This window comes from Apostichopus japonicus, chromosome 3 (genome assembly GCF_037975245.1).
Source record: "Apostichopus japonicus isolate 1M-3 chromosome 3, ASM3797524v1, whole genome shotgun sequence".
Lineage (NCBI taxonomy): Eukaryota > Metazoa > Echinodermata > Holothuroidea > Aspidochirotida > Stichopodidae > Apostichopus > Apostichopus japonicus.
Window position 1 is genome coordinate 30,917,565 of NC_092563.1, and position 20,546 is coordinate 30,938,110.

The 20,546-nt window shown below is 37.3% G+C and overlaps 2 long non-coding RNA genes across 4 annotated transcripts in view; one reads left to right on the top strand and one right to left on the bottom strand.

Moving 5' to 3' along the window:
- The first annotated feature begins 2,910 nt into the window (after window positions 1-2,910).
- Window positions 2,911-14,967, top strand: LOC139965849 (uncharacterized). Of its 2 annotated transcripts, none has more exons than XR_011792398.1 (5): window positions 2,911-3,051; window positions 4,262-4,318; window positions 4,762-4,818; window positions 8,798-8,867; window positions 14,828-14,967. It is a non-coding gene; the product is annotated as an uncharacterized lncRNA (long non-coding RNA). The 2 variants fall into 2 exon arrangements; XR_011792399.1 differs by having other exon boundaries at window positions 2,922-3,051; window positions 4,259-4,318.
- Window positions 14,378-20,546, bottom strand: part of LOC139965850 (uncharacterized) — a 142,011-nt gene continuing 135,842 nt past the window's right edge. The window contains exon 3 of one of the 2 annotated variants that reach the window (XR_011792400.1): window positions 14,378-14,913. This is a non-coding gene — a long non-coding RNA (uncharacterized lncRNA). Of the gene's footprint in view, window positions 14,918-20,546 lie in introns of both variants that reach the window. The other variant, XR_011792401.1, reaches the window with a different exon arrangement.

A 20,546-nucleotide genomic window follows, 5' to 3' on the forward strand; every position in this document is an offset into this window, starting at 1 on the left:
GGGTCAAAAGGGGTCAATGTTAACCTCTGCACATGCAGTATTGCCTGCAGTAACAAAATTAGGCAATCAACAGAGGAGGCAACTCTCAATGTGGTTTTAGAGTGAGTATTCTGACTGGGCATACACAATTTCTTAAAGTTATTGAATGAATGAACAAACATTTACAGATACACAATGAACATGAAGTTTACCCACTAAAAATCCCAAATGCATAAATGGCAATAAGATTTATACAGATCAACCTTACTATAGTGCTTTAATATTGGATTCTATGCAGTACTCTTTTTGCCTTTTTCCAATTTATTTGGTATTGACTTGTCCGCTTTCTAGTGAATACTTTAGGATATATTATTCCTTTCAACATTTCATCATGGACTGGTTTAACTTTAAGTTATGAGTAGGGGATAATTGCTATCTGTATGGAATAACATATGAAGCAAGCATGAATGAGTTCTGACACATTATTACAATGTCAACATTAAGTTTATTTAAGGTGATCCTAGCAGGTTAGGGTCATGTACCATAGATCCTATTGCTCAATTGACACATGCTTTTGCAATTTGCTTTCTTGCATTGCAATTGCAAAGAGATATCTTATAGTTTTAACACATTGACATAGTCCTAGATTTATCCATTTTATTAAATGTTTTCTTTTAATGGGGTTGCATAAAAATAGATATTTAAATAATCAAACATAACCAACTAATCAACCAAGTAAACAATCAATCAATACTGAAAATAAAAGCAAGCCTTTGTCAAAGTTAATGTACAGTAAAGGCTGTTAAACGAACTACAGTATTGATTAGATGAGCATGATTTATATTGCTCTGTTTTACACAGCCTTAATTTCTATTGATGAATCTTTCTTAGATGATCAATAAAGCAGAAGGATTACCTTCAAAAGGACACAAAAGGACATGTTTTCCAGGCTGGAACTGTCATTGGTCGCTGCCTGGAAGAAACTTCATTTTGTAGATTTGAATGAAGTATAATGAAAGAGTATTTTAAATAAAGGGCAACACTAAATATAAGTGTATTTTATATGAAATAGATTTGTGGTTTCAAACCAGTGTACTTAAACCAGTAGTCAGCCAACTTTTGACTGCAAGAACTTTTGACAGCAAGAAATTCAGGCACTCAGCCATGAACAAACTGATTATCAGCCAATCCCATGCTATCCCCCCCCCCCCACACACACACTCACACCTCCACAGAAATACAAAGTCTTAACTCTCCAGAGAAAGGGCTTATCAGAGTATCACTTTTCTGTGTGGTAAAAAGAGCTAGTGCACAGGTGCAATCATATCCATAAATGTCTGCAACTTACCTGACTTATAAACAAATTTGTCCGAAACAACAGAATGGAAAACAAGTGCAACAAAAACTTACGGGTACTACAGAGTTATCTCTGACATCACTGTCTGTAGCTTCTTCCTCATTCTCTGGCTGCTAAAGAGAAACAAATACTCCTCAATTGATTTTAATATAAATGAAATTCAATGCACGTTAAAGAATTGATGTAAGTAGAGAAATGAAGGAGAAGGGGGGGGGGGGGAGGCTCAGGTACCTAACGGTACTGTGGTAACTTCTCTAGAATTACTGTAGAACATTACCAGACAGAACATAACATAAAGAAATCATAACAAGTAAAAAATTACTCCAATGTTGCTTTTTAACTTGGGAAGTTTGCACTTACTTGTGCATCATTACTTTGAGCAAAAATATTGGCCATATTCCGAGGTCAAGTTCTTTCATACCCCTAAATTGACACATTCGTTGATAAGCTAACTGTAGTGTAGTGTAGTGAGGCCTTAGTATACATCAATTGACTTTGTATGCAGTTTGCTATGCTCTGAGCCTCTAAGCTCAGACAGGTCAGGTCCCAGAGATAAGTGGTATCATATTGAGGTAATGTTGGTTATTTTTAGGGTGTGAGATTCCAAATGACCAAGAAACGTGCAAAACTGGGTGGAGGGTGTTAAAAGCTTAAGAAAAGCCACAATGTGGTCAGCAAATAGCTGAAATGGATTCAAGCTGATAAAATATGTAATTCTGCTACACTGCAAAATGTTTAGGTGGCCTGCTGTATCGTTGCTAGTAATATTTGAAGGTGTGTCAATTACGAGGGTGCGTCAATCATGAAGCCTTTACTATACTACAGTTAGTTACTACTGCATGTGTAATGTATTGAATGGTGATACCTAGTACTAGGTACTGCAGTACTGGTAGTCCTACAACTTACAAACTACGTGTAGGCTAATCAATCGCAAATTCAGCTAATTCAATGCATCCTCACTAAGAAAGTAAGTATCACATTTATCATGCTAGCAAATCAAAGCAGCTGTCACCACTGCCATTACCACTCAACAATTTGAACAATAAAGTACTACCGTGGTATTGGGCCATTTTCTTTGAATAAAGGACCCAAGGAGTTCTCAATCATCATATTTTTCTGATGAAATGCAATTGGTTTTTGATTTGTTAGTGCAATGTGAATTGTGTTATTTCAATTGAACAATGCTTTGATAGGGAAATATTGGAAGGTTTGGCTGTTAATAAATTTGAGCTTAGGCTGGACAATTGTTTAATCAAAATCTTCATGACTTATGGAAGTGGATTGACTTCATTTTAGTCCATATAAGATTGTATATTCAATCAACAGGGAACATAAGTAGAATGCTCACGCTTCAACCTACCTTTTGGAGATAAAGCCCACCAGCCTGCTATGCTTGACTAGTCAAGAATTTTTTACTCATTTATGGCCAGACACAATTGTTCAAATAGTGCAGATTAGAGAAGGGTGTCTTTGAATTCAGTCACATCTATGTATAATACTCATAGAGTAACATAACATATCCTAGGCCTATACTGTTACTTTAGTCTTAGAAGAGTTTTGACCATCCATCTTACACCTATTTTGTATTTCAGTCCTGTAGATGAAGTTATGTCCAAGATTAAGAAAAACTAGTCATTTGCAAGCAGCTATTAACTACTGCAAAGAGAAAACAGATCACACTTCATTGACATCTTGTTGGATAGATGACAAAATAGGTACAGTACATTGTTAAATTTTGTATCTTTTCCAGTTAAACCTAGTGCAAAGCATTTTGTCAGAGTTTATATGTAACTTAAAGTGTGCTTGCTGTATTCCAAGTTCCAACATTCAACATGCCAACTCTACAAGAGATAATGCTCAAGCCAAGCTAAACATGATCTGAACCTCTCAGAATCAATCAGTTTAACAACATTTATTTTTTCATCGTCTTTGCAAACTGAACTGTACCAGAAGAACACATACTAGTGAAAAACATAAGAAGAATGATGTATATATTTCCAGGCTAATTTGAAGTCAGAGCTTTTTTTTAACTTCTACAGTCTACAGCTAGAATGTAATCTCATAAGCTTTTAAAGTGATAGCATGCTGAATATGGGGCCAGTAAGTACAGATCTTTAAGATACAATTAGTTGATTTGTTGCAGTTTCTGTGATCATGGGAGATGTATACATCTCACATCTCAATTGCTACACATACCAATTTTCTTGCAAAATTTTAAGATTTTGTGTCATGTTATTATATAGAAAAGGTCTTGATCCGGCTGCAATAGTCTCTTTAAAGCTTTGATATGAGATTGATATAAACTAGTGTTTGCACAAGTAACCCAATTACCCTCCCAACTGATTGCTACCTGGTTCCGAACATACTACCCGGTTCCGACGTAAAATGTAAAGTTATATTTTTGTACAAAATGTATAAGTTTGTTCAGGAAACCTATTGCCGCATTGTGTTTAATGTTTGCCACAATGCCCCCGAAAAATAAATTACATTTACTGTAGAAATGTTGATACGACTGGAATCCATAGTCGCCATAGTCACAAGCTGCTACTGTATTTCATCAGTAAACACGTCTGATTCTTCTAGAATTGATGTATGTTACGCCTAATGTTCAGTTGTAACATAAAAACAGGCCTCGGAATATTGCCAATATTTTTGCTCAAAGTAATGATGCACAAGTAAGTGCAAACTTCCCAAGTTAAAAAGCAACATTGGAGTAGTTTTTAGTTGTTATGATTTCTTTATGTTATGTTCTGTCTGGTAATGTTCTACAGTAATTCTAGAGAAGTTACCACAGTACCGTTAGGTACCTGAACCCCCCCCCCCCCCCCATTCTCCTTCATATCTCTACTTACATCAATCCTTTAAAGTGCATTGAATTTCATTTATATTAAAATCAATTGAGGAGTATTTGTTTCTCTTTAGCAGCCAGAGAATGAGGAAGAAGCTACAGACAGTGATGTCAGAGATAACTCTGTAGTACCCGTAAGTTTTTGTTGCACTTTTTTTCCATTCTGTTGTTTCGGACAAATTTGTTTATAAGTCAGGTAAGTTGCAGACAATTGTGGATATGATTGCACCTGTGCACTAGCTCTTTTTACCACACAGAAAAGTGATACTCTGATAAGCCCTTTCTCTGGAGAGTAAAGACTTTGTATTTCTGTGGAGGTGTGAGTGTGTGTGTGGGGGGGGGGGAGGGTGAATAGCATGGGATTGGCTGGTAATCAGTTTGTTCATGGCTGAGTGACTGAATTTCTTGCTGTCAAAAGTTCTTGCAGTCAAAAGTTGGCTGACTACTGGTTTAAGTACACTGGTTTGAAACCACAAATCTATTTCATATAAAATACACTTATATTTAGTATTGCCCTTTATTTAAAATACTCTTTCATTATACTTCATTCAAATTTACAAAATGAAATTTCTTCCAGGCAGCGACCAATGACAGTTCCAGCCTGGAAAACATGTCCTTTTGTGTCCTTTTGAAGGTAATCCTTCTGCTTTATTGTTCATCTAAGAAAGATTCATCAATAGAAATTAAGGCTGTGTAAAACAGAGCAATATAAATCATGCTCATCTAATCAATACTGTAGTTCGTTTAACAGCCTTTACTGTACATTAACTTTGACAAAGGCTTGCTTTTATTTTCAGTATTGATCGATTGTTTACTTGGTTGATTAGTTGGTTATGCTTGATTATTTAAATATCTATTTTTATGCAACCCCATTAAAAGAGAACATTTAATAAAATGGATAAATCTAGGACTATGTCAATGTGTTAAAACTATAAGATATCTCTTTGCAATTGCAATGCAAGAAAGCAAATTGCAAAAGCATGTGTCAATTGAGCAGTAGGATCTATGGTACATGACCCTAACCTGCTAGGAACACCTTAAAAAAACTTAATGTTGACATTGTAATAATGTGTCAGAACTCATTCATGCTTCCAAACAGATAGCAATTATCCCCTACTCATAACTTAAAGTTAAACCAGTCCATGATGAAATGTTGAAAGGAATAATATATCCTAAAGTATTCACTAGAAAGCGGAAAAGTCAATACCAAATAAATTGGAAAAAGGCAAAAAGAGTACTGCATAGAATCCAATATTAAAGCACTATAGTGAGGTTGATCTGTATACATCTTATTGCCATTTATGCATTTGGGGTTTTTAGTGGGTAAACTTCGTGTTCATTGTGTATCTGTAAATGTTTGTTCATTCATTCAATAACTTTAAGAAATTGTGTATGCCCAGTTAGAATACTCACTCTAAAACCACATTGAGAGTTGCCTCCTCTGTTGATTGCCTAATTTTGTTACTGCAGGCAATACTGCATGTGCAGAGGTTAACATTGACCCCTTTTGACGCTGTTTGTAATGGGGAGAAACATTGGGGCTGTGAACAATTATCCCTTGGCTTCTGTTTTGCAACAAATGGCAAGGGGATGGAGAATTTCTTGTCCTGTATTGCTCTGTACGTACATTAAGGTCAAAAATAGCAGTGCTAGACATTGCACTATTAATATAGCATACTTAATAATGTTGCCCCACTCCAAAAACATCTCCCCCTTTCTCTTCAATCTCGACCCTACCTCTCCTCTAAACCTGTTAAGCAGACCCAATGCAAGATAACACTGAAAGTTTCCTCCCTTTTAAATTGCCTTATTATGTTATTGATAACTTTCAATTATGAAGAGGTAAACATAGACCCCAATTATCCATATTTGCAATGGGCCACAGGGATTTATTGTGGGCTATCAAATATTCCCCCAGCTGGCTACCATCTGGAGGCTAAGGGTAGATTTCTTGGTGGTCCTGATTTACCCCCCCCCCCTTTTCCTCCCCTCCTTGTTTGGCTAAACTACAGGATATATCCCTACCCTACTTTTCTTCTTTTTATTATCTAACCGATTTAATTTCACGGTAGTATTATCATTTCACGGTAGTATTATTATTTCACGGTAGTATTATCTAAGTTGAAATATTATCTATAGGAAAACATGCTCAGAACACTATACCAGACCCTGGTTGTCCCGCATGTCACTTATTGTTCCATTATCTGGTCTGGTACATACAACACCAACCTTAACAATCTTATAATACTCCAAAAGGCAGCCATTCGCCACATAACACACTCAGCCCCACGTGAGCACACCAGTCCCCTATTTAAAAAACTCAACTTACTAAAATTGCACGATCTCATTAAAGTTAAGCTTGCATTATTTGCCTACAAGACCTGGAATGGATTACTACCGGCTGCCTTTGACAATTTTTTAACCAGTAACAGAGATGTACATAATCATAACACGAGGCATGCTAATCATGCCCACTATAATCTCTACAATACCACCATTGGAACTTTAAGCCTACAAAACCGTGCAACAAAAACATGGAATCTTCTAATGAACGATTTAAAGAGTAAAAAGTCAGTCACATCCTTTAAGAAGTGGTTTTGTAAGGAAATAATAGCTAGTTACTGACTAAAACTAAATTATACCTGTATGTAATTACTATATATATATATATATATTGAACATTTAATTTGTACTTATATCTATGTATAAATTCATACACATATATATATATTGTTTTTTCTTTTCTTTTCTTTTCTTTCTTCAGGGAGTCTTCCACATTGTTAAGCTTTTCAGCTTTATGGAAGACTTCCTCCACTTTGTACTTTTGTGGGAAACAAATAAATAAATAAATAAAGTATTCTTAGATATACTTCCCAATATACCTTTGCCTATATGTAATAATGTTAACCTACTCCCAAATATCTTTGTCACATTTTTCCTTTAATCTCTACCCTCACCCATTCTCCATGCCCTCGTATGCATGAAACGATGTAAAATCAAATTGAGACGTGCTTCCTTTATTGTCTCATTTTGATAACTGCAATACTCAATGTGTATAGGTTAACATAGACCCTATTTTAAACTGTTTCCAACGGAAGGATCGGAGGGGGGGGGGGAATGATCATTGGGGCTCTGAAGTGTACCCCCAGCTGGCTTCCATCTGGAAGCTGACGGTAGACTTCTTGGTGGTCCTGATTATGTTTTTAAGTCTTCCCTGTGGATGCTCTGCCTCCCCACCCTTGTTTGTCCAAGCTACTGGGCATATTCCTGCCCTGTTCTTTTCTACCTAAGGGATGAACAAATGTCAGCGGTATTGATTAAAAAACTTCTGTTATACCTTCCATCTGGAAGCTAAGGGATGACTTCTTGGCGGTCCTGATCCCCGTTTGATCCCCTTCCTTTTGATAAGCTACTGGGTATATCCTCTGCCCTCCTTTTTTGTTGCCTGGCTAATAAATTAATTTCAAAGGTGGTATTCCTATATACTTACTAATACCTTTGCCTATATGTACTTAAGTTATCCCAACCCAATATATTTCTTTTGATCACTCTTAATGTATAGAGGTTAAAGATGTATAGGCCCCTAACTAAATGCTATACTTGCTATAGGATTTCAAACTGCACTTTTCCTGGAGGCATTACCCTCTAAACTTTTCCCATAATGCTAAATAAGCAAAGAAGATGGCTGGATGTCCCAGTGAGGTAAATTACCTTCAGGGTGGTAATATGAAGAGTATAAAAATTATGACCATATGCAATGGACCATATTTGAAAATTTTGCATATTTGGGGTCAATACAGCATACCTTTAACATAGACCCTTTTTACCATGTTTGCAATGGGAGAATCATTCAGGGGCCGGGCTGTGAAACATTTCCGTTCTGTCTTGAAGCTAAGGATGTTAGGGGGGGGGGGGGTTGTTGGAGTTGCCTTGACCTCCATTGCTTTGGCTATCCTGTACTTTGAGGTTAAAGGTAGCAATAGTAGTAGTTCATGTATGTACTATTTTAACCCAGGTTAAAGAACCCTCCCACTTTCTGTTCAATTCCTACATTTACCATCATCTACTACTGGTATGTATTGAACCAATGCCAAATCACATTGAGAGATAACTCCCTTATTGATTTTGTAATTGTGTTACTTTAACACAAAATATTGTATACCTTGGAACTTTTGCTATAACCTGTATAGGTTTAGTATACACCCCATTGAAGGGTAGGGGGAATGGTGATGGCAAATGGGCTGTAAATTTGTATCTCTTGGCTTCCACTTCAGCTGAAGGGATGTACATACCACATAGTATATGTCCCACCTATTTTCTCTTGCTATAAGAATTTGACTCTCCTGTACAAAAAAAAAATGCAATGACTCTCTGTAGAGTAAGCAATTACCCTGACATGTCACACAATTGAATAGAAGCATGCTGATAACAGCTAATCATATATGGTGTAAAAAAGTTTTTGAATAATCTACCATTTGATTTTAAAATGTTGTATATAGGACTTCTGACATCATATACTATTTTAATTGTACATGATTTCATCTCATTCAGCTAGTTATGTTCAATCTTCCTGATCTTCCAAAATTATGATGTGTTGGATATTTGTTTTGCAGAAACACACACAAACTGACTGCAACAACAAGACAGATGGAAAATATTCAGTCTCTGAATCAGATGAGGATGGTGAGTTTGACTGTTTCTCCACAGGATTGTCCTTAGCCGGCTAACTAAATGTAGTACCTTGTAAATTTCCAGCTAACTGCACTCTGCTTGCTTTTATGTCATCTTTATGTTACTGTACAATAAACCACATATAAAAAAGTGAGGTATATGACTAGAACAGAACAACTGTTGAAGATATAATCTTATAGGTCATACTGCTGTATTGGCCCCAAATATAGCATGCTACCGCAAAAAAAAGTTTCCTACAATTATGTAATCCACCTGCCATGGTCGTAAAATGACCTCATTTTAACAGTTAGCCTGCACTGCCTGGCACATATCTTTCCTTGTATCAGAATCTTTGTGTATAGACACTGTCTTGTAAACTACACTGTCGACATATAACGATATATTACCACACAGCGTTTACACGAAGAACCTCACAGTGTCAAGCTGTGCAGACTACTTCATAGTGACCATCATCGAGGTAAATGAATCTGGAGAAACTATCACACAGTAAATACGCGCGTACGCGCGTATCATGCATGGGGGGTCATGTGATGTGTTCCAGGGTGGTACTAATATATTACTCTCCCCATTACGCATGATGATTTCACCCAACTAGTACGTAAATGTGTACGCTTGCTTAGAGCAGCAGACGACACCCGTTACCTAGCAATAACCGTGCATGTAGCCTAACGTGATAGCTATATTCCCGTCGAGCATCATTAGGCTATGTCCCATGGAGAATTCCATGGTTGCACTGAACTAAACATTTCCCCACAGCAACACGTCCAGTTCAACAATCCTTTTCGACAAAAAATCGTTCTTGATAATACAATTCAGACATCGACATTTCCTGCTGCAAGCCCAATGTATCTGTACTTGTTCTGTGCCAGCATGTCTAACGTTAGCATATTAGCTATGAAGTACCAGTACCTTCTTATGCCGTTAGTTCCCATGTCCGAACCGACAAATCTTTCACAAAGTCACTAACACTATTCTCGAACTGCTACACAGAAATATCAGTTTGGTACCACCCTGGAACACATCACATGACCCTCCATGCATGGTACGCGCGCGCCCAATTGACATGAATCCTCCAGATTCATTCACCTCGAAGGTTACCACCAGTGAAGGTGGCAGGTGTCACATTAGAATAGTATAATTTAGTTAATTTGTATTTGTATGACAGAAGAAGTCAATCTGTCAGCTGTTTATTTTAGAAAGTTTTGTTTTAGTAACTTTTACTTTAGTCAATGCTGGTTGTTGTTGATGTTGGAAAGTAGTATCCAGGGATGTAGGACAATTTACATAAACCCTAATCCCTCTATTCACTACAAAAATACAAGGTAGCATAATTGAGTATGTATACAAAAGAAACATCACCAGGTCAGGGCATAGTATAATAATACAAAGGTACAGGGTAGCATAGCATAGCTAGTGCACACAAAAGAAACCTACCAGGGCAGGACATAGTCAAGATGACAATGTATTGTATTGCCAAGTTATGCAAATTGATGCACTAGTAATTATGTGTGACATCACATCCAGCCAGTGAAGTGAGTGTTGGATAAGATTTTTATTCACTCTCCAAAATACCATCATCGGATTGAGTCCTGCTATATCTCTTAGCTGAAAAAGACGGAGCTACAATATTGTGATTTTCATATCATGGGGCACAGGATCCTATATATAGGATACCTGTATTGAAGCCTGGGCCGGCATACTTTAATTAATGTCTGGCATTTAACTGTGAAAGCTTGAAACACAATTTTTCCCTGGAGATTCCAGTATCACACAATATTTAGTGTTCTGGATAGGGCAGCTTGTCGGCAGAGTTGGGATGGAAGTACATCACCTGACCGGATAAAGTATAGCTGTATTGCAGAGCTCGTCTGACAGTTTAAGAACTGGAACCATTGTAAGTAGAAACTCGTTATATTAGTCTGTTCTGTATATGTAATATTTGGGATGCAACCATTTTAAAGTTTGTATACTTTTGGAGGTGCACAAAAGTCAGTTTAATTTTGTGTAGTAATTTTTCATTGTGTTGGATAGTAAAAGCCACGCCTTAATTGACTTTCCTTAAGAAAGTGGGTGTTTGCTATGATTGTAATAGTGATGGTAACTTTTATAGCATTACAAATTAATTCAAGTGATTTTGGCAGAGAGGGGTTATATGTTTAGTGGAGTGAACATGAGGTTAGTGTGCATAAAGGAGAGTTATGATGTGCTCACCATAGCTTTGGAGTAGGAATGTATATATGTTTGAGTTTAACCAATTTTTTTGTTTGTATGTGGAACAAACTAAACTTTGTTCAAGATTCATATATGGCTTATTGTTACAAATTTTGTATTATAAATTTATGCAACATATTTGGTATATTGTATTTGGACAACGTATTATCAGAGAATCTGATTGTGTATTTTGTTCCGATACAGTGCCACTCTCCTCACATTGAGTCGAAGACCGGAAGCTTTTGAGGATAGTTTTTTCACCGACTATGACACCTACCACAACCTGATATCAGCAACCACGTGTCAACAAGTATTATCAACATCTTTAGGCAATATTCATCACAGTGACAACTCAGAACTCATTTTTTTTTTAAAGATAAATGTTAAATCAGAATTTAATGATGTAAAGGGGGGAAAGCTCTTCAGACTAGAAGAGGTAATCTCATTCTTTTATAGAGAAAAGAATATCCAATTAATATATATTAAGACTAAATTTATACGTGCCAGTTTGCTCTCTCGCAATTGAGAAAGATCCAGGGATATCAAAACTTTGGAAAGTCTTAAACTTTTCAGTAGTTAAGCTAAATCTAGTATATGTTATCCTCTGGTAAAGATTGCGCCAAAGCAATCTGTCATCTCTAAGTATTCAGGAGTCCTACGTATTCTTAAGCAGTATTACAGAACGTTGTAACCTTTATTTTCCATGTTCCTTTTTTTTTTTTTTTTTTAGGGAGAAAGTTCCTCCTCAATAAATACCTGTTCACTTAAGAAGTTGAATTTATAAAACTTGTTCTGCATCATTAGTTGGTTGGAGTATTTCTTTTTTACATTGCATATTGATTTTGGATAGCCGCTAGGCGAATGTGTCGCATTGCCACTTACTAACTTTTTGTGGGTGACAGCAGGTTGATAACATAATTACGAAACTTTCCTAGCTATTGCGTGCTATAATTGGTCACAATACAACAGATTTTGCAATGTAGCATTTACACATACTGAAATACAAACTTTTCTTACTTTGGTAATAAACTGGAAACAACAATTAAGGCTATTTAGGGACCATTTTCATCTAAAGGCTAGAGGGTTCAGTTGAAATTCAAGGCCAAAGTCTGAAAACCTCAAGTAGCAGTGGGTACATTGTTTAGATATTAACTCTTTATCTTTAGACATTGATCAATTTATAAAGAAGAATTCCACTCAAAAACTTGCCTGAATTCATCCTTTCATATACAAATTTAGTCAGACTATAATCAAGCATTCACATTTAAGCATGTCCGATATGAGGAGAAGAAAGAGCATGGGGAAATTCATCCTCATCACAGTAAGCTGGTTAACCATTAATACTCATTTACATAAGGACAAGCGCACAATCTGTAGGCATACATGACACTTAAAGAGGGGTGAAATGGACAGATTTATGAATCATCATTTTATATACACTCGTAGCTTTCCAATGATACACAATTTGTGTCAAACAAAGCTTGCATCCTCCAGGAATAAACAATCAAAAATTCTCGGGCAATAAAATCTTTCCAAAAAATTGTTGTATATATGGTCGAGGAACCCAGCTCACTTCCGAGACGCTTTTTTTACATTCTTAAACTTCTGAGTACACACAACATTACACTGTTGCAGTGCTCTATAGTAATTGAGATTAGGTGACTGGCGTTGTGTTATGATTTTAACGTAACAATTGGATGATACAACTTACACAGGCTAGCCTGTTATAGAACGTCTATTAGTTAGGTCTAGACCCATGTTACTACTACTAGTACTATAGGGTTGCACTTGCACTGTAAGTAACACAATTTCTAGAAGATTTGCTACTATGTTAAGTAGCAGGATCATCGACATTCGAGTAAATTTAACTCATATTATGGTCTTAATAATGGTGGTTTTGTTTATGCTCAACCGTCCAATTTCGGTTCAGGATAGTCCACCCATTCTGCTCGGGGACTTCCATCGGCAGCAACGCGTCTCGGCCATCGGGAACGTATTACAATTCTTCTGCAAGGGGCTCAATTGATAGGATAAAACACCAATATCTTCATCACCCTAAAAAACTATTTCCTCTTCTTCTTTCTCAAGAAAATAATTGTTGTCAAAGCTTTTGAATGTTCTGAGAGTTAAAGGCCCATTTCCTCGGAATCGGAAGATTCGGGAGATGACTTTTTCAGTTGATGAGGAGAGTGTGTTGTAGTTACCTGTACGTAGTAAACTGAATGACGCCGTAACAGTAAATATCGGGCAGTCGGCTTTGGCTGAAATGGTCCCTTTACTGACGTCATATGAACTGCAGGTTTTTTTTCACAAGTGTCTGCTCGGGAGTTCTCTAGGGAATACTTCGACAGCGAATTTCTGGCTTTGGCAGCTGCATTTACGGGAAGTAGTGAATGCATGGTGTTGAAGTAATGTAGATAAATATTTCTAAGACATGAAAATCCACCATTTCATCCCCTCTTTAACTTCCAAGTTATGTCTCATACAAGAGTTGAATTTGATTAAACTCATGTGTTTTTGCACCATATTGACTGAAAAAAGCTTGCTTTGCTTTTGGAAATGTCAAGAAGTAAAACCATAGTCAACCAGGAAGCTCATAGCCCATAGTTTTTATGTCTATGTTACTTCAGATTTAAGGCAATGAAGACTCGCCCCAAACCGCGTGCGGCCATCTGCAAAACTTAACTTTCTGTTGCTTGCAAGTGAAGTTTTGTTCGTGTCGCTTCAAAATGCCGACAGTAATGAAACGTGATACCGTGTTATCTTTAGCTGGACCTGAGATGTCCATTGCTGTATCGTGTATACACTGTGCCATGGGTATTGACCGCATCTGTATGTACTGACTGTACACTAGTGTCTTATTACCGACGGTAGCAAGCTGTGTGTGTATTTTCTGGCATCGATGGTGGTGTCTAACACTTCTGTTACACCTCATTCGAAACTAAGTCATATTACCGGCATTAGATGTTCTTTTTGCGCGAGTCTTCACACCCTGTAATTGCCGTCATAATTTGTTTTGGGTCAGCCAGAATGAAAGTTTGAAGCAGCTAAGTGTAGTAAAACAGAAATGAAGTATTTTGTTTTTCCTTTAAAATGTAGAAGTTTGTTTTGGGTCAGCCAGAATGAAAGTTTGAAACAGCTAAATGTAGTAAAACAGAAATGAAGTATTTTGTTTTTCCTTTAAAATGTAGAAGCCTGTATTATTCATTCTCTTCATCGTTATGCACCGTTGCTACACAACATTGCTAATCTGTCACTCACATGTAATATTGGTTTATTGCAATGTGAAATCAAGTGGTGAAACACACAGAATGGACAAGGGTGGACTAACTACACTGTAAGACAAGACTGGACTAACTACACTGTAAAACTCCTTGTCCCTTAAATCATTCTGAACCACAATATGGCTATGTTGATGAATAATCCAACCAGAGTTCATAAGTAATTTAGGCTGTTATCATATATATATCATATACCACAGGAAAATTTACACCAGAACCTGATGAAAGAAGCATGGAACTGGGAACACTTTGTGAAAGTTGTGAAAGTGTCTTCATCTGAATTTATTGAAATCTATATTTCTTTTTAATTAAAGAAGACATCAATGTCGATATCAGTAATGATTGGCTCTGTGTACAGTGAATGTAATTGGGCAGTTTGTGGTGACCGTGGGTGTTACCAATGCATTTGCAACCATGGTTTAAGTGCAATTTGTCATTTCTTTTACTTCTTATTTACAGCTCATAAACCGCTTCAGCAAAGGCAAGGATGTCCACAGAGATTGTCACAGTGCCCGTTCTGTTCAAAGACCTTGGCTGGATCTCAGCTTTCTCGACAAAAAGAAATCAAGAACCATTTCAATTAAGAATTTTGACAAAAGGTGACCATATTTGACTATATAGCATATTTGGGGCCAATAGAGCATACTGTTATGAAATAGTGATACCATCTCTTTGATGTTACCGAAACACTCCATCGAGACACCTTACAGGCCTCTTATGTATTTATCTAGGTCATGGATTCAGTTTTCCCACGAGAAGTTTTTTAACTATCTTATTGAATCTTGGTACAGGGCCTTTTCCCAAAATAGATTCCATTATGTCTGTGGAACATTCGAGAAGGTTCTCTCACGTGGTATGGAAGTTTCCATAGAAAGGGGATGGACTTCCAAACTCCCAACCAATCAGGGCAGATCAGTGCCAGCGCACTTATTTTTATATCGTTAGGTTAATACAGGATGGTCAGGTTATTGGTTGCCTACTGATTGTGCGCAGTGAGATTTTATGGAAGTAAGGTTTAAAAGAGGGCATGGGGCCGAAAGTTTTATCACTTGGTCAGCAAATTTATCACTCCGTCAGCGCTCCGTGATCAAGTCAAGGCAAATCATTGTAATTTAGTTTTATTTGTTAAGAGAATCGACAGAGAAGAAATTATACCGAATCATCAAATCAAATCCTATCTCGTCAAATTGTTTTTTGTGTGAAGTCATTGTTTTCTTCCGTTCGAGACATCTCCTGAAGAAGCATAAATACGGCATCAAGATATCCCAGTACCTTTCTATCGCGAGTCCCGATATAGTTTTACTATCGGAGGAGCCGGGCTCGTCACAATATTACATGGTGGAGATCGGTTGCTTTCTTCAGGAACAAAACGGTAACGGAACTTTTCACAACTTTCGTTCGTTACGTTCAATAACGAACAGGAGATTTTTTTTTTTGGCCCGAAGACCTAACGAGGAACACAACGTATGTTCACGACCTAGCCTAACGGAAACACTCTACGAGGGAAGACGGCCTATACTAGCCTAAGCCTGTACACCGGATGCCGGAACCACTGATCTGTACACTAACGTTAATCAACCCAGCATGCAGTTCGCGTTTGAACATTCGCGCAACTAGTACCTAGAATACTACAGCTCTAAACATCAGAACTGAACATTTTCGCGATCTAAGCCTAGACTCTACCCGATGTTAACGGCGAACGAATCTGCAGTTATACGAGATGTAGGCCTACCTGCTACTACCTACTACTACTGCTAACCGAGGGACTTCAATCATCGTTTGCAGTACCAGTTCTTAGTTAAACTTAAGGGTGAGTGAAATCATGCCAATTTGTATCCCAACCCCTATTTGAGATCAGAGTGTACCGACAAGTTATTTTAATAGTGTCCATGTATTGCATATTTGTTATTTGTATTTAATAACGGTCGATAGTGTGTTCAATTAAGTATAGGCTCATGTTGTATACTCATAACTAGCCTAATTGTATGCGGCATAATGTCCGTCAGTAAACAGGAAACTTCGACCTCTGTTAATGTTATGCAGAAACATAGGCCCACTGATTTTTTGCCATCACGATTTCAGGGTGATGTAATTGATGCAGATTTAGCCGAAGCTCATTATTTGGGATTTGAAGATTATTTAGAGGTGCATAAATTGCCGTCCCAAACCACCCCTGAGGCTGTAGCGGAAGAATTTAATGAAATATGTCGCATATTTAAGCGAACACTTAAAGGCCAAGCCAGACTCTGGATTGAAAACAAAAATTTTTCAACTGTTGCTGATCTTCAAAAGCAATTCCTTGCTCGTTTCAGTCCAGGCACTTCTTCCTATGCAAATCACAGGCATTTCATGCATTAAGCTATACGCCAGGTGATACAGCTCAAGCTCATTTGGCCAAAATTTCCAAAGCTGCAGCACAATTAAGCTATGGCGAGGACCAAATTAGAGATAAATTCATCTCGACCCTGCCATTGCAATGCCGCTCAGCAGTGTTAATGTCTGCATCACCAAAAGCAACAATTGCAGATTTGGTCATGAAAGTACAATGCTATTTTGACTTACAAATCCAAAGTCAACCCACAGTTTCTTCCGAACCATTTATGGCAATGCACGACAAAGCGTCTACTATTTCTGCATCTTCTGAGATACACGAGTTGTGTACCAAAATTCAGGAGTTAGAAACCAAGTTTGATCAGTCACGTAGGTCAGAATCGCAAGACAATCCAAAAGATATGAGGCAAAGATATAGTTCTCGTGATTCTCGTGGTCCTAGGACAGGTCAGAATGATAACAGGAGAAGGTTACCGTATTTTAATCCTTCAATCACATGTCATTACTGTCAAAATCGAGGTCATTTTGCACAGTATTGCCAAATTCGCCTAAGCCATGAAATGGAGGCTAATGTAAAGAAAGTACCAACACAGAATTTTCATTAGGGAGCACTTGTGACAGCACTCATCATACAGTGACTCCAGACAAAGTACCAAGTAAGGGAAGATCGAAACGAAAAACAAATAATATTTGGAAGAATAGTAATATTCCTAGTTCTAGATATACAGGGAACGACCGTAGTGTGGATATTCAACTGGACACACGTAATTTTGTAAGAGGTACTTTACATGATGGTAAAGGAATTTCATTGTTGTTTGATAGTGGAGCGACACGCTCTATCATTTCTTCTTCTACAGTGCAAAATTCAAAGTATTTATCCTCTATACAACCAGTCTCAGTTGATGTAGTAAACCTAAAGTTGGGTAATGGTCAGTTTATTCATGCGTATAGCACGATAACATTTCAGGTCAGAATTCAAGGTCATGAATTTCAGCTTTCTGCTTTAATTGCTGCAAACCTGACAGGTATTGACTTAATATTAGGTAGTCAAACTCTGAAGGAATTGAATGGTTCTTTGGACTTTACCACAAACTGTTTTAAAATTAAACAAGCCAAAGTTTTCCTTAGGCCAGTGCAGAGATTTGTTATTTACCCAGGTCAGCAAAGATACATTACTGTACAGGGACGTCTTCCACTATATGCACGAAATGCAGATGTGGTTATTAAACCGTTCCCTCTAATATCTCGTATGTGTCCTTCACGAATGTTAGTGAAAATGCATAAAGGTAGAACAAAGATTCTACTAAGGAACATGGGTAATCAGAAATTTTGTCTGCATCCTTCTCGCACAGTGGCTCATTTAGATTTAGCAGATATCATTACGGTCACAGAAGACATACCTACTGATTCTCTAGATTTTCTCAATGTCATGAGAGACGTCGAAAAACCGTCTCTTTTTCGAACCAATTCTAACTCTAAAGAGAATCGTGATGAAATTACACGATATAATTTACATCGTTATCCACATTTGGCAGCTGATGATCCCCTGGTTTCCAAATCCGAACAGGATTTCATGAGAGAAAACATTAATTTGGAACAAAGTATTCTGAATGCTTCAGAAACAGAAAGCATATATGAATTTCTAGACTCACATAGAGATGCATTTTCTCTTTATGGTGAATTATCTCACTGTCCAAATTATGAGGCTGATATTACACTTACTAATGATGAGCCATTTTACAAACGTCCCTATAGACTTTCAGATGAGGACAAAGTCATTGTCGCCAGTGAGCTAGACAAATTAGTGCGATTAGGAATCTTAGCGGTAGGACATCAGTCTTATACCTCACCGGTTTTCCTCATTCCAAAGAAGGGAACAAAAGACAAAAGGGTTGTCACAGATTTTCGCTACTTGAACAGTAGAATAAAACGTCTCAATCACCCATTTCCATTACTGAATGAGACTATCCGTACCATAGGGTACTCTGGAGCCAAAATTTTGGGTGTTCTTGATTTAAAGTCTGCATTCTTCTGTCTGCCACTCAGTGTTCATGCACAACAATATACAGGTATTGCTTCATTTCATGGAGGAAAGCATTATTATTATAAACGCTTACCACAGGGATTGAATTTATCTCCAGCGATCTTTCAGTCGAAAATTAATGATATTTTGGCAACGATCCCAAATTCCAATAAGTTCTGTATTGCTCATCATGACGATATTGTTGTGTACAGTGCAGACAAACAATCTCACCAACAACACCTAAAGGCAATTTTTAAGGTTTTAATGGACAACGGATTGAAAATCTCTCCGAAAAAGTGTAGCATTTTTCAAAATTCAGTCCGATATATGGGACATTTGCTCTCAATAACCCCAGAAGGTGAGGCTTGTATCCAACCTTTGCATGATAGATGTGCAGCAATCAGGAACACACCGAAACCACACAATGTTAAGTCAGTTAGACGATTTGTAGGTGCAGTTAATTATGTGGCTTCGTTTTTCCCAAATATTCAAGCACTATTGAGACCATTACATCATTTGAGTCGTAAGAGAAAGGTATTTAAATGGACAGAGGAACATCAGTGTGCATTTCAAAGTATTAAAGAGTTGTTGTGTAATCCACCTATATTGCATATGCCACAGAAATATGGTCGTTTTGTATTATATAGCGACACATCACGAGTAGCAACAGGATCATACCTGACACAAAGAGTTAATGGCAAAGAGAATATTATTGCATATTACTCTAAGATATTACCACCAGCATGTCAGAGGTATAGTGTCACTGAATTAGAAATGATGGGTCTATTTATTAATGTGACAGCATTCAAACATTTATTGCAAAATGTAGAATTTGAGGCATATGTTGATCACTCTGCCATTGTGGAATTGTTTAAATCGAAACAAGAACCAGCAACTTCACGCTTACGTAAGCTTCTGTTCAAATTGTCAGAATATACATTTCAGGTTGGTTATAAGAAAGGCTCAGAATTGGTTTTGGCAGATTATTTGTCTAGAGCACCACATGAATTTCACTCTGAAATAGATCAGGTTGCTCAAGAGGTCAGTTCTAGTGAGGATTTTTCAACTCCACCTAAGGAGACATTTAATCCAATCATGACAAGGTCAATGGCAAGGTCAAAGGGAGTCAAAGTTCCAGATTTATTTCCGAATAAAGTCACAAAGGAGTCCAAGCAGGATTCCCCAGCCAAAGAATCAACAAATAGAGTTAATAGGACATCCGTTCCTAAGGCAACACATTCTAATGAGCATGTTACACAGAGACCACAATCTGAGTCACAAAAGACGACTACACCAGTTATTTCTACGGATAAGAGAGATACATATAGTCAAAGGCCTACTATTACTATGCCGAGTGAAAAGAGACATACATTTAGCCCTGACATATTAGTTGCGCCAAATTTTGCAAGTGTTTCTCAACCTTCAGAGCCAAGATTAGTGGATCAGAGTAGACATAGAGTGCAAGAGGTAGTCAGAGAACCACCACCAGAATTATTTTTTCAGCCAAAGCCAGTCATAACAAACATTGATCATTTGGTTACAGGGCACATTCCAAAACAAAAGGAATTGAATATAGTCATGAAGGCAATTCAAGGAAAGCTGATCAAAAACTATGATCTACCGTTTGATGTAAAAGAGTTGCAAATTCAACAACAAACTTGTCCTTACTACAAACCAATTTATGATTTTCTTGCACACGACATTATTCCAGGTAATGTTAAGCATGCTAGAACTGTTCGTTCTCAAGCAGAGGATTATTTGTTATGTAATAGTTTGTTATTCAGGATATTTTTGCATGAGACTAATGATGCTAAGATGACTCTT